This window comes from Pinus tabuliformis, chromosome J (assembly GCF_031772625.1).
Source record: "Pinus tabuliformis cultivar Carrire ecotype Pingquan chromosome J, CPIR1, whole genome shotgun sequence".
In the NCBI taxonomy this organism is placed as follows: Eukaryota; Viridiplantae; Streptophyta; class Pinopsida; order Pinales; family Pinaceae; genus Pinus; species Pinus tabuliformis.
Window position 1 is genome coordinate 863654618 of NC_142295.1, and position 13511 is coordinate 863668128.

Here is a 13511-nt window from a genome sequence, read left to right on the forward strand (position 1 = left end):
ATTCCTCATGGTGTAGGTGGAGAACTCCGGTGGCATCCACATTGATTGGTGTTTTTGATGTGTTCTGTGAGTCCCACATTCATGCTTGGAATATGGCATGGGGGTGATTGGCTAAATAGAGACTTAGCTCAGTGAATCTATGGTTGGGTGGAATGTAGTAGTCCCATGATCAGTTGGTTCATTTTATTCATTAATGAGAAATTCATTCCATTGATTTTCACTTGTATATTTATTGGTGTATATATGGATTTTGATGGCTGATATGTTTATTGTATTTTTGTTCCTATTATGTTGGTTAAATGTACATTTTATGACATCATCTATGTGTGGCTCTCAAAATGTTTTTAGTTTGTATGAATGGATAATGTGTCTATGACCTAATAGATGAATATGTAGCAAATGACATGAGGGAACAATGGTTTATAGTGATTGTAACACCCTCCTCCCACATCTACCCAAGCAACCTACCAGTGGAGGTAAACATGCGACGAGAGGCCAATATGAGATGATTCGACCTCCTAAGTTACATTAAGGAAGTGGAACCAATAGAAACACACCATACAGACATCCAACATCATCAACAAAACCCTCATACGACAAGTCAACCACTCAGACAACCTATCCATGGGTCGCACTGTTTTTTTAGGTCTCTTGGGTCATAGTAACTTTCATGCTATGGGCAAGGGAGTGATCAACAACCTAAAGTCACTCTCATAGGCTTGCTTGCTAGGGTCTATGGACCAAAATTGTCAGTGCTATGCTAGCGACCCCAAAATTTAAGCCACTTTTTTAGGCTCAGAGGTCAGGACACTGCCCAAATTTGATCCATCTCTTTAAATCAGTAAAGTAACATGGAAATGAAAGTACTGAAGATAATACCTGCTCAATACCTTGACTGGATCCCTACTAGCCATGACATGCATTTTGTCAAACATATCATCGACATGTAATCTATAGGTGTAAATAACAGAGTTAAGTGTAGGGATCTCATACTTATCTGAGAATCGCTATGAACCATTTTTCCCTTATGCCATTTATTTCATTATCATCTATTAGGTCATAGGCACATTATCCATTCACATACAAGTAAAAACATGTTGAAATCCATACATTACTGTTGTCATAAAATGTGCATATAACCAACATAATAGGGACAAAAATACAATAAACATGACAACCATCAAGTCCATAAATACATCCATACCTTTACACATGGAAATCAAGTGAAAGGATTTCTCATTAATGAACGCAATGAACCAACTGGAGATGGGACTACCACGTTCCATCCATTTGTAGAATGGCTGAGCGAAATCTCTCTTCAGTGATTCACCCATGTGCCATATTCCAAGCATGAATGTGGGATCTCATAGAATGCATCATCCAAAACTCATCCAGGGCTTCCATAGGCCATCCACCTCAACCCATCAAACAATTATTCCATCTCACAGTCGGACATCATAAAGCCATCATCAGATTGGTCACCATCCAAGCCTTCTAAGGTTTCGAGAGCTTTTGTTCCAACCAAGGCTTCCACGACTAGTAACTCAACTCACACTCTTGCCAGGTTTCTAGAGCATTTGTCCAACCAAGGCTTCCAGGACTAGTAACTCAACCCAAGCTGCTATAGGGCTTCCAGAGCATTTTTCCAACCAAGGCTTCCAGGAACTAAGAACTCAACCCAAGCTAAAGAATCACGAGAACCAACCAAAAAGAAAGTAAACCCATAATCACCATGGCTATCTAGGAAATGGTAAGGCTAGGAAACCCACTATCGATCGAGGAAATTGTCTATGCCAATGACATATCATGACCAAGAATCCACATGCATATGCCATGCATGTCCAAACTAGTGAAGAAATCATACATGCAACTCGATACCTGCAAGAAAATCTGATGTAGCTGCTGATGCCAATGCCTTCTTGTGCTTTCCTGCTCTTCCTTTGCCTTCTTGCTCCAAGACTCCAAGTATGTCACACCCTTCAAGAGTGCTCCAAGAAAACTCTAAGTATCCAAGAGTATGAGAGAGAGAGATAATAATGAGAGAGCTCCAGAGCTAAACTAACAAAAGGTTACCAATTGATCCTTATAAGCCTTTTTATAAATGAGGCCTTTATTTTCTTCATTGTCCATTATTTTCCTTCATTTTCCTCCTCACATGCAACTTGTGACCTTTCACCTCCAATGCCTTTGCCAATTTCCTTAGCCATAAAAAACCAAATGAACACCCCCCTAGGATGTCTTGCCCAAAATTTGGCTTGGAATAAGTGTCCCATTCATCTGTGATTATTGTTTTTAACTTTATTACATCGAATTTTCACTAGGGTTGTTACAAAACCCTCCCACTTGGGGGACACCTTCCTTGATGTTCAATCACACATATACCTCAGCAACCCGCTGAAAGAAGAAATACTGCTGATGGAGATTTATAATAGAGCTCGATGCAGTATCTACAATGAAAAACCTTCTCAAGACAAAAAATCATGACAACATGACAATATACTGCATAGTGGAACTTTATAACACAACTCGTTATGATATTTACAATGATCATTTTGTTAAGTGCCAACTCATATGACATCATAACATCATGATAACATAACCACATATAACATAATGACATAACACCCATACCACATAGTGGAGCTTTATAACACAGCTCATTATAGTATTACATCCATACACGGGTGTACATATAACAACATCATCATAATATAGATACCAAAACATACACTAAACACCATGTCTAAGCATATATAAAAAAAATCATATATCATATATCAAACCATCATAAAGCATATATCAACCACCATAAAACAAATACCAAAACATCATAAAGCATATACCAAACCACGATAAAACAACTACCAAACCACCATAAGAAAATACCAAACCACCATAACAAGCTGCTTTCCCTCAACCGGAAAACAAGGAAGGATACATGGACCACATCTGGTCTGTCATATCCCATGTAGTTTCATTGGGCCAAAAGTGCTTCCGTTTCACTTTAACTTGCTCTATTGCTTAGTTCTAGAGCATGATTACCTTTTCCTACAATATACATTGAGGCTCTAGCTAGAATTATCCATCTTGTTCCACCTGCAATATAAACCAGTCAATTACATCATCAACATCTTTAACATGCTTCTTAAGCAATGAGACATGGAAAACATTGTGGACTTTCACTGTCAGAGGTAGTGCAAGTCGATAGGCTACTAACCCAATCCTCTCAATAATACTGAAGGGTCCACATAACCGTGGTGCCAGCTTGGCACATGAGCCAATCCACAAGGAGCTCTTCTTCGGTTTGATACGCAAGTACACATGTTCCCCAACCTAGAAATTCTTGAAAATCTTATTCATGTCTGCATAACTCTTTTTCCTATCATGTATTGCCTTAAGATTATTCTTGATAACTTTCATCTCCTATTCCATGTCTGCCAACATATATCGTCCAATCAATACCCTACTAATTGGATCACTCCAAATATTGGGACTGTTACAACTCCGCCCATACAATGCCTCAAAGGGACTCATCTTTAGTGACTCTTGATAACTGTTGTTGTATGCAAACTCAACCAAAGGGAGAGACTCTTCCCACTTCCTCTGTTTATGCATCACATAAACCCTCACCATGTCCTCTAATATCCTGTTGACCCTCTCTGTCTATCCATCCATCTGTGGATGATAAGATGTGTTGAAGGAAAAATCTATGCCCAAAATTACAAATAACTCACAAAACATGGAAGTGAACTTCGCATCCCTGTCTGATACAATATTATTTGGAACACCATGTAGTCTAACCATGTCTCGGGTGAATACATGTGCCACATCACTAGCTGGGAATGTAGACTTTATCGGGACAAAGTGTGAAACCTTTGTTAACCTTTCCACAATGACCATGATGGAATCATGTTGTTTCACTTTCTTCGACAACCCTGTGATGAAATCCATGGAAATGACTGCCCATTTCCACTCTGGAATCACGATCAGCTATAGCAGTCCACCTGGATGTTTACACTATGCCTTCACTCGGTGACAATCAAAACATCTCGCCACAAATTCTAATACATCCCTCTTCCGATTCAGCCAATAGTATTACCTCTTCAGTGATGTGAGTGTCTTATGGTAACCTAGGTGACCTGAATACAGTTTCGCATGAAACTCCCTCAAGATCACCTTCTTGAGTTCACTGTCATCTGGCAAATATATCCTATCTCAGAACATGACCAATCCATTTGTCGTAAGACAATAATCCGAGTCTTGTGCACCTACACCTACACCTATAATGTCACTTGTACCTATACCACTACATGTACCTGCACATGTACCTATACCTATACTATCACCTTGCTGTAACCTATGAATAATCTCCATATATCTTACATCCTACTATCCTGCTTGCAAGATCGTGTCCTATAAATCTATCCCAAAAGATCTCATAGCTACTAAGTGATTCACCTATATCCATCAACTAAGAGCATATGCCACTCTATTCTCCTTGCCTTTGATGTATCTAATCTCAAAGTCAAATTCGTTGACTGTGGCCAACCATCTAGCCGGCTTGGAATTCAAATTCAGCTAGTCAAATAAATACCTCAACCCAATGTGATCACTCATAAGCACGAACCTCCTACCAAGAAGATAATGTCTCCACATATTTAATGCATGTATAATTGTTGCCAACTCGAGATCATCCGTGGGATAGTTCTGCTCGTGCTTGTTTAGTTTCCAGGACTCATAACAGACCATATGTCCATCCTACAAAAGGACTCCACCAAGCCATCTCTTGCAAGCATCTGTCTATCTACAAACTTTTTGTCTAGATCTACAATTTGTAGTACTGGTGCATGTATCAACAACTACTTAAGCTGCTCAAAGCTAGTACCACACTCTTCAGTCCATTTGAACTTCTTACCTTTTCTTTGTAATGATGTAATGGGATAAGAAATCCGTGAGAAGTTCCTAATGAACCTCCTACAATATCCTGCCAGACCCATGAAAGAACTCACCTCATTCACTCTCTTAGGAGCTACCCACTCCATGATGGCCCTTATCTTCTCTGGATCTATTGCAATACCTTCCTTGGAGACAACATGTCCCAAGTAGTGTACCTCATTCTGAAAGAAGCTTCCTTTCCTAAGCTTAGCATACAACTAATGCTCTCTCAACAACCTCAACACTGCTACCAGGTGCTCGGCATGCTCCTCCTCATTCTTAGAATATACCAGTATATCATCAATGAACACAATAACAAATTTATCCAAGTATGGACACAACACACTATTCATCAAACAAAATAATGTAGTTAGAGCATTCATTAAGCCAAATGGAACAACAACAAACTCATAATGCCCATACCTAGTCCTGAACGCAGTCTTGTAAATGTCCTCCTCTTTGATGCATACCTGATGGTATCCGAATCTCAATTCAATCTTTGAGAACACTGCTTCTCCCTTCAACTGATCGAACAAGTCATCAATCCTCAACAAATAGTATCTATTCTTGATAGTCACCTTGTTTGAATGCATGTAATCAATGCATAATCTAAGGGTACCATCCTTCTTCCTCACAAACAAGATCGGTGTGCCCCAAGGTGATACACTTGGCCTAATGTACCCCTTGTCCAATATTTCCTTTAGCTGCAACTTTAACTCAACCAACTCAGGTGTGCTCATCTTATAAGGTGCTTTTGATGCTAGAGCTATCCCTGGCACTCACTCAATAGAAATTCTACCTCCCTATGAGGTGGAAACTCTGTAATGTCCTCAGGAAATACATCCCCGAACTGCTGTAAATTTGGGTACATATTCAACATATTTGCATCCTTAACCTCTTTACCCTTATCACTAGAAATGTGTACTACAAACAGCTTTCATCCTTTCCCACAACTATGCTTTGCTTGCATAATTGACACCATCCTAATTGATGTGACTTTCTTCTTACCCTGTAAGGCTATTGGTTCTCCATTTTCATCAACACATTCAATGGCCTTGTCATAGCAGTCAACCTTGGTTCTACGTAGATAGAACCAATCCATGCTCAACAACATATTGTATGAACCCAATGGTAGAACTTTCAAATGTGTTGCTGTAGGCATACCATTTAAGTCAAATGCACAAGCTCTTACCCAATGATGAACTCGATTCTTTGTACGTGTAGCCAACTGCACTAACCAAGACTCTACATGCAACTCCTTATTCAACCCAAACTTATCTACCAAGTTAAGACTAACATAGTTATAATTAGATCCGGGGTCAATCAAAATAGAAATAACTTGATCACAAAGTTTACCGTCCATCTCAATGATAGATGCTTGGTGTTCTGCTTGCTCATTGTCCACGCCTGCATAGATATGAGGAATACTCTAGCCTACATCTCCAACAGTATGTGCCTATTGTGCACTATATATCTGGGGTCTACCACCTTGATTTTGTGGAAAATGTCTCTTGCGATGGTCTTTGCCACAAGTCCAATAGTCTATAGGCTTCCAACCTCCATCCTTGTTCTTCTATTCAGCTCTATGCCCCTATCCTCTGTTTGATGCATTGAACCTATTAGGTGGCACAACATTATCCTTGTTATTTGTACCCTATGACCTTGATCGATTTTATCCCATTTTCCTTTTTTCTTTTCATTACCCCTCCAGTCTGGCTTAGTCTCAGTTATGCACTTCGATTGCTCATATAAATTGTTTATCTTTTGAATGGCCTCCTCCAATGATCTAGGCTCATCGAATTTTAATCATGTCTTCGAATGTAACCGGTAATCCACTAATGAACCTTTGAATCTTAGATTTGTCTTTTGTGAGCTAAGGCACATACATCAGTTACTCCAATAATCGGCTAGTGTACTCATCATCTATCATAGAACCCATCTTCAGTTCATAAAATTATTTTTCTATGTCATCAAAGTATCTTTTTGACAAGTATTTCTTCTTAAATAGCCACTCAAACTCACTCCAAGACAAATCTTCCTCATGAATACACCTAACGTTCTTCACATCTTCCCACCAGATGTCTGCTTTACCTTTGAGACTGAAGGTAGCTACTCTAGCTTTCGTGTTCTCTGAATAATCATGCAACCTGAAGAACTTTCTCATGACAAGTAGACATGCCTATGCACCCTATGGTTTATTCATTCCCCCGTCAAAAGAAGGTGGCTTCAATTTCTTAAATTCATCTGGAAAATACCCCTTATCAATCCCCCTGTAAGGATGATACCGATGACGATCATAGTGCCTATCTAATTCAAAACTAGAATCATACATGTGTCTATCCCTTCCCCTCTCCGGAGTGTCCAACAATATACCATCTTAGATGGTGTCAGATATATCTGACCTGTGTCTACTATGAGACCTGCTACCATATGCCCCATTAGTTTTTTCCTCATGCCCATGACTGATCCAAAGCCATCCTTGTTGCTACAAATCCGACAAGCTCTGAAGTATGACTGCATTTACCTCTGCTAACTTTTCCGATGACTGCATGATTATGTCATTATATTCCTTACAACTCCTAATCTCATCCTTTAAACTTTCATTGTCATTGCCAAGTCGAAAGAGTTCCCAACACCATACTACTCTTCAGATTCATAGGGAGAGTCTTTGTATTCAACCATCATGCTAACCATTTGATATTTCTTCCTGCAAGGCATAGTATGTCAAATAAACCAATCATAATAATTCATGTACCCTAGCATAACTTGGGGAGGATACCTTGTCTGCAAGATTACTAAGTTAGCCTGATACATGTATAACATAATCATAACAACATATAGACATATGCGAGTAAATGTATCAACTCATAAACATTACTCTAACTAGGATCTAGTCATCAATGCAAGGCCATATCAACAAAATGCTTGCTATGTGTTGGGTCTAAAATGTGGATGCAAATTAGAGTTTCATTTATTGTCAACCTCGGTAAGTAAAACTTCGAGGATCATCCAATATATGGACTCAGAGACAAACTAAAATAAGCTAGGTGAAGAAATGCCAAAGCTCCCTTACAAGAGGTTTTTTTTTTCATTGGGATCTCCATCATCTATTTAGTCATTTAACAAAATGAAATCTAAAAATTAAAAGACATTGTGACAAGTGTAAGAAATATTAAAGCTCCCTTACAAGAGATTGTTCATTAATTTCTAATCAACTATTTAAACTAATGAAATTGAAGCTCTTAAACACAATTCTGATTGATTGCATGAAATATTAAAGCTATCTTACAAGAGACTATTCATTTATATCTCAAGCATATAAATCAGAAACTTAAACTAATGAAATCAAACATTAAATAACAAATCAGATTCATTGAAGGAAACATTAATACTTTCTTACGAAAGGTCGTTCAGTAATATTTCAAACATATGAACCTATTAAATTAATCTAATGAAATTCACAAACAAACATAAAATAAAATCTTACCAAAACAAAAGTGTACTTTCTAGGCAATGGGGATCCTTCCAAGGATTCACAAGCACACCAAAGGAGAAGTCAAATGTAGAGGATCAAAGAAGCTCCATTTTATTCATCATAATTTTCAAAGTACAATGGCTATAAGCTCATATGATCCAAACCAAAACTATTCTAAATTCTATCTAGATTAACATTACTAGGTTACAATGAAGGACTAGGTTCGAAGACTCTAAAAATCAAGATTACAAATGAAGGAGATAATTCTCCTATTTATACAAAAGCTATGATAAAAAACTCATAAATGTAGATCCACTATTCCCTCCTTTGATCCACATATTTCTCAGCCAATGGTGACACATAACCCTATCCTCCATGATCCCCTCCACGAGGTCCATGATCTTCTCCATGAGGTCCATGATCTCCTCAAATTCGAATTTGAACATAGAGTGCCACATAAAGATGCCTTGGAAGCTTCCTTTGTACCTACACATGTCAAATTTCTCATTCCAATTGTTAGGTATAAGTATAAGGATATTATTTTCTAAAGTTTAACCACAAATTCACTTAAAAATACTAAGAATTAATAATGTTTTGGAAAACACAAGGGTAACCCATATAATGATGAAAGTGAAGCTTGATGTGATGACATGGTGGTGAAATAGAGGTGAGAAAATGTGTGAATGGAGTGAAAGTGGATGTATTTTAAGGTGAAAGTGGATGTATTTTAAGGATAATTCTTAGGCCCAACATACCCCCAAATTGAAGGTATTGCATGTCCTCATGCAATCTATTACATTACTTTTGATACTTGAGCTTTTTGGCTTAAGATTTGCATGAAATCATTAGTAATGTTTGCAAAGTGTGTTTGTTGAATTGCAACTTGGTTGGTTCTTGTGTTTCAACCATATTTTGTTTGTTTCATTCAATCTATGATCTTTGCATAATGATAATGTGACTTTTATTGCAAAGTATTTTTGTTGGAATGCATCATGGTTGGTTCTTGTGTGACAACCATGATTGTGTTGGCATCCAATTAACTTTTAAGTACCTTTTACAAAGTCATTTATATGATCATGATGATGTAATAGTAAATATATTTGGAAAGTATGTGGGTTTTAGAATGTGATATATGAATATGGAAAAATATGAATGTGACAAAGTATGAATGTAAATATATCCTCCTATTGGGTAGCGGAGGTCCTGCGTAACGGTTTTGGGGCAGAAAGCCCAAAAAGTAGGATTAAATTATTGTAAAAACTCCGAAGTATGCAGAGCGCGAAGTATAATAGGATTGAGTCAAAGTGTAGTCCACCCGAAAATAATGTAAAGAAATATAAATAGAGTCGGCCCGTGCAGGGATCGCAGGCCAAGGAAGGGTATAAATAGAGCGCAGTTCTATGAGGGAAACGCAGTTCAATTTTGGAAAAATAAGGAATGTAATGGGTTTTTGAAGAAGATAGTCGGAAAGCGTCTGTAAGTCCGAGTCGAGGGTTAGGGTAGTAGGTAGAGGCTCTGCAGCTGTGTGTGCAGAGGCTTGGAAAGTCTGCAGCTGTGTGCGCGGACCCTTACAGCTGAGTATGAAGGGTGGATCTGGATGTATTAAGGATAAAGTGGAAATAAAGATAAGTTCCTTCTGAAATTCTGTGTTTCTTCTGAGCTGTCAGAATATTTGTTTACTTTAATCTATTTATGGTTTGAATGAATATAAATCTGGGTTCAGTTTAATGTGCGAAGTAGTTGTGTTGGTTAAATGTTTGCTTAAAAGGCCTTGGTAATTAGTAACCATATCATCTAATAGAATAAGTGCACTAAAAAGAAAGACAAAATCAAACCGGATCTGTATGAATACCGAGCAATGCGGAGCTGTAAACCAGTGCGCAAAACCTGCATACCACACCAAGACATCCCTAGGGTGCGGAAACCTGGTTCCAGCACCCTCCCCTGCTACCTCGGGTGAGACCTCAATTCTCGCTCCGCGGGATGTTGCTGAAAGGGCCGGTAGCTATGGGATTTGTTTGGCTAAATAACTCTTCCGAACCTGGGTCAGGCCCAAATAAGCCAACAAATGGTTCTGTTATCAGGATCAGGATCTGCATAAGGGGTGTTTGGTGTGAAACGCAGGGACTATATAGAGAAGAACGTTGAAAAATCAAAAGGATAAGGGATGGTAGTAGAGCAAGGGTAACTATGGCGAACATGATTCAGTTACCAGTGTTCAAAGGAGCAGGAGGTGAAGACCCGAAACAATTTTGGTTCGTGCTAACATCACTATGGAACACGTAGCAAGTCATGGATGATAATATCAAGAAAGCCATATTAGTCAGCTCCCTGCAGGATCAAGTGATAACATGGTACATGAAGTATTCAAGCATCAACCCAACAGCGGGGATAGCAAACACCCATACTGAATTAACGAAGGAGTTTAGCAAGCCAAAGTCAGAAGCGCAGTCGGTTGTAGGATTCAAAGAGATCACAATGATGCCTGGTGAGACCCCGTGGGACTTGGATCAGAGGTTGAAAAGCACCATTCGCGAGGCCAACATGACCCTCACGGATGCACAACACCGCGCTTGGTTCATCGCATCATTAATGCCATATTTGAAGATGGCTTTGTCACAAGAAAAAATCTCAACCCAAGCGGAAGCGCTGGAGGCAGCAATGCGGCTGCATGAAACCCCGGTATAAGACCCAGGGTTGAGAGTTCAAAAAATCCAAGCACAGGTCTAAAATTTGTGTTTGGAAATACAGAAGTTAAAACAAGAACAGACACTGCGTTTGGAAGTCTAGGAGAACGTATGGTGTATAAAGTGCAGGAGCTAGGGACACAATAAAGATCACTGTCCGGTCTTGGTGAATTTTGTGGTCATGGGGGGACTGGCACCATTGTGACCAGAGGCATAGGCAGGGCCGAGCACGATCGCCCTGCTCTGGTGCACAATTTGTCAAGTAGGAGGGAAGCACAACACTGATAACTATCATCTATTGCCAAAATACAACTAGATCCCCCAGTAGCTCTTTTGCAACATTTGTAGATCTATGGGTCACGAAGAAAGAGATTGTCGTAGCTATCGAATGTTGAGGACCAGGCACCTGCCTATAGAATGCAGACTGAGGTGCAAGGTCAGCATCCAGCCGTGGAAATGGTGCACGGTGGGTTCTCGGGATGGGGTCGAGGATGGGACGGAATGGGATTAGGAAGGGGTCGCGGGCAGCTAATCTGTTACAACTGTGGAGAACCAGGACATTACGTGCGGGATTGTACCAATCCAACCTGAATATCATGTCTTTATTGTGGGCAATTTTGCCCCATGCTGATAGCACAGACTCGCAACAAGAAGGCAAAGCCTCCTACAACAACACAAAACATGCATATGATGAGATATGAACCACGCGACGACGAACCCATGATAAATATGGTAGTGTGGAGCGGCACAACCACAGGAGTAGTCAATGGGGAGGACAAGGTGGAAGCTAGGAAAAGCTTCACAGGTGTCTCTACTCAAGGTAGTAGGGATCAACCTAAGCTAGCTAGGGATCCCTCGATGTTGACTACCTTCTTAGAGAGATGCATAAAACTGCTTCATGACAACAGGGCGGTTAAAGGGTTACAGGAAGTGATTAATAGATACGTAGGATGGGGCGAACCTCGTGCAGTCCGGAAGTTAGGAAGACATGCATCATGGACGAGTCAGGAGATGCGGTTAACAGTGTAGATTGGCAACTATGAGATGGATCAGGTCATTTTTTACCTAGGTTAAGATGCAAACATATTGCCTAAATAAACCTAGGAGCATATGGGTAAGCCCGCACTGCAGTGGTCTCTGATTCAATTATAGATGGCCAATCAACAGAAGATCTTGCCCATGGGAAGACTGCAAGGAATTGCAGTAGATATTGATGGCGCAAGTACCTGGACAGATTTCGAAGTTATTGAAATCATGGATGAAAGTAGCTCATACCTTGCACTGCTAGGGATAGACTAGGCCACTGACATGAATGGGGTTATTGACCTCAAATAGAGGAAGATGGTATTTGAGAAGAATTCGCTCAGTGTAGTCATTCCGCTAAATCCAACAGACAGACCGCGCTACACAGAAGCTGTGCGCAATGAAGAAAAGGACGATGCATTGGATTGTATCTATAAAATTGCTACAAATAGGCCAAAGGAGGAGTGGAGACTCTCATGAGGCTACACTAGCTCATGCACCAATTATTTAGATGAAGAGGACGAGCAATGGTGAAACAGGGTTAACAGGGTAACCACGTTACACTGTAATATGATGACAAAATTGATGTATTGTGGTAAAGCTCAAAACCGTGAGCTGCCGATGTATGATGGGCTGACAGTAGTGGATGAATTCCTAGTTAAATTTGAAAGCGCAGTACCAAAAGACCAACGATTCGATGCGCTAAAATGGACATTGCGTGTGACACCAGCGCGATGGTGGGACACCCATGAAGGGACCTTCGAAAATTGGCGAAGTTGCAGGCACATGATGCAGATAATATTTGTGAAGCCACAACTACGAATAATGGAGAAATACGATGGATGAGATGACCCGTGCCTGCACCTGAATAGATGGACCAAAGCTTATGGTGCGGAGCCTAAACCAGAATGGGTGCACTTATTTTATCATACCTTGGATGTCATTCCAAGGAACTGGTATACAGAAACAGAGCTTCGACATGGCACCAGAGAGTGGGATATCCTACGCGAAGGGTTTTTATTGACATTTCTCTTTGAAGACCAATGGATGGATACCATGGAAGACGCATTACAGCTCGTAAAAACTACCATATTCAGAACACCACCAGAACTAGAAGAAGACATGCCGTCAGACTGGTCACGACAGTTGAGCGAGGCCTTAGCATGTTACAATGTACAAGTAGAAGATGATGAGGATGACCCGTGTAACATTAATATACCAAAATACGTAGGGAGTCGTGAGGTGCGCGGCCCAGAGATATAAGACCCAGACATCATGACGCCATTGAAAACAAAGAAAGTAAATATTGGAATAGAGGAAGAGCCGAAGTATGCTACGCTTGGGGACTATTTGGACGACACCACGATGGAAAACATCGTCGAGTTGCTCCG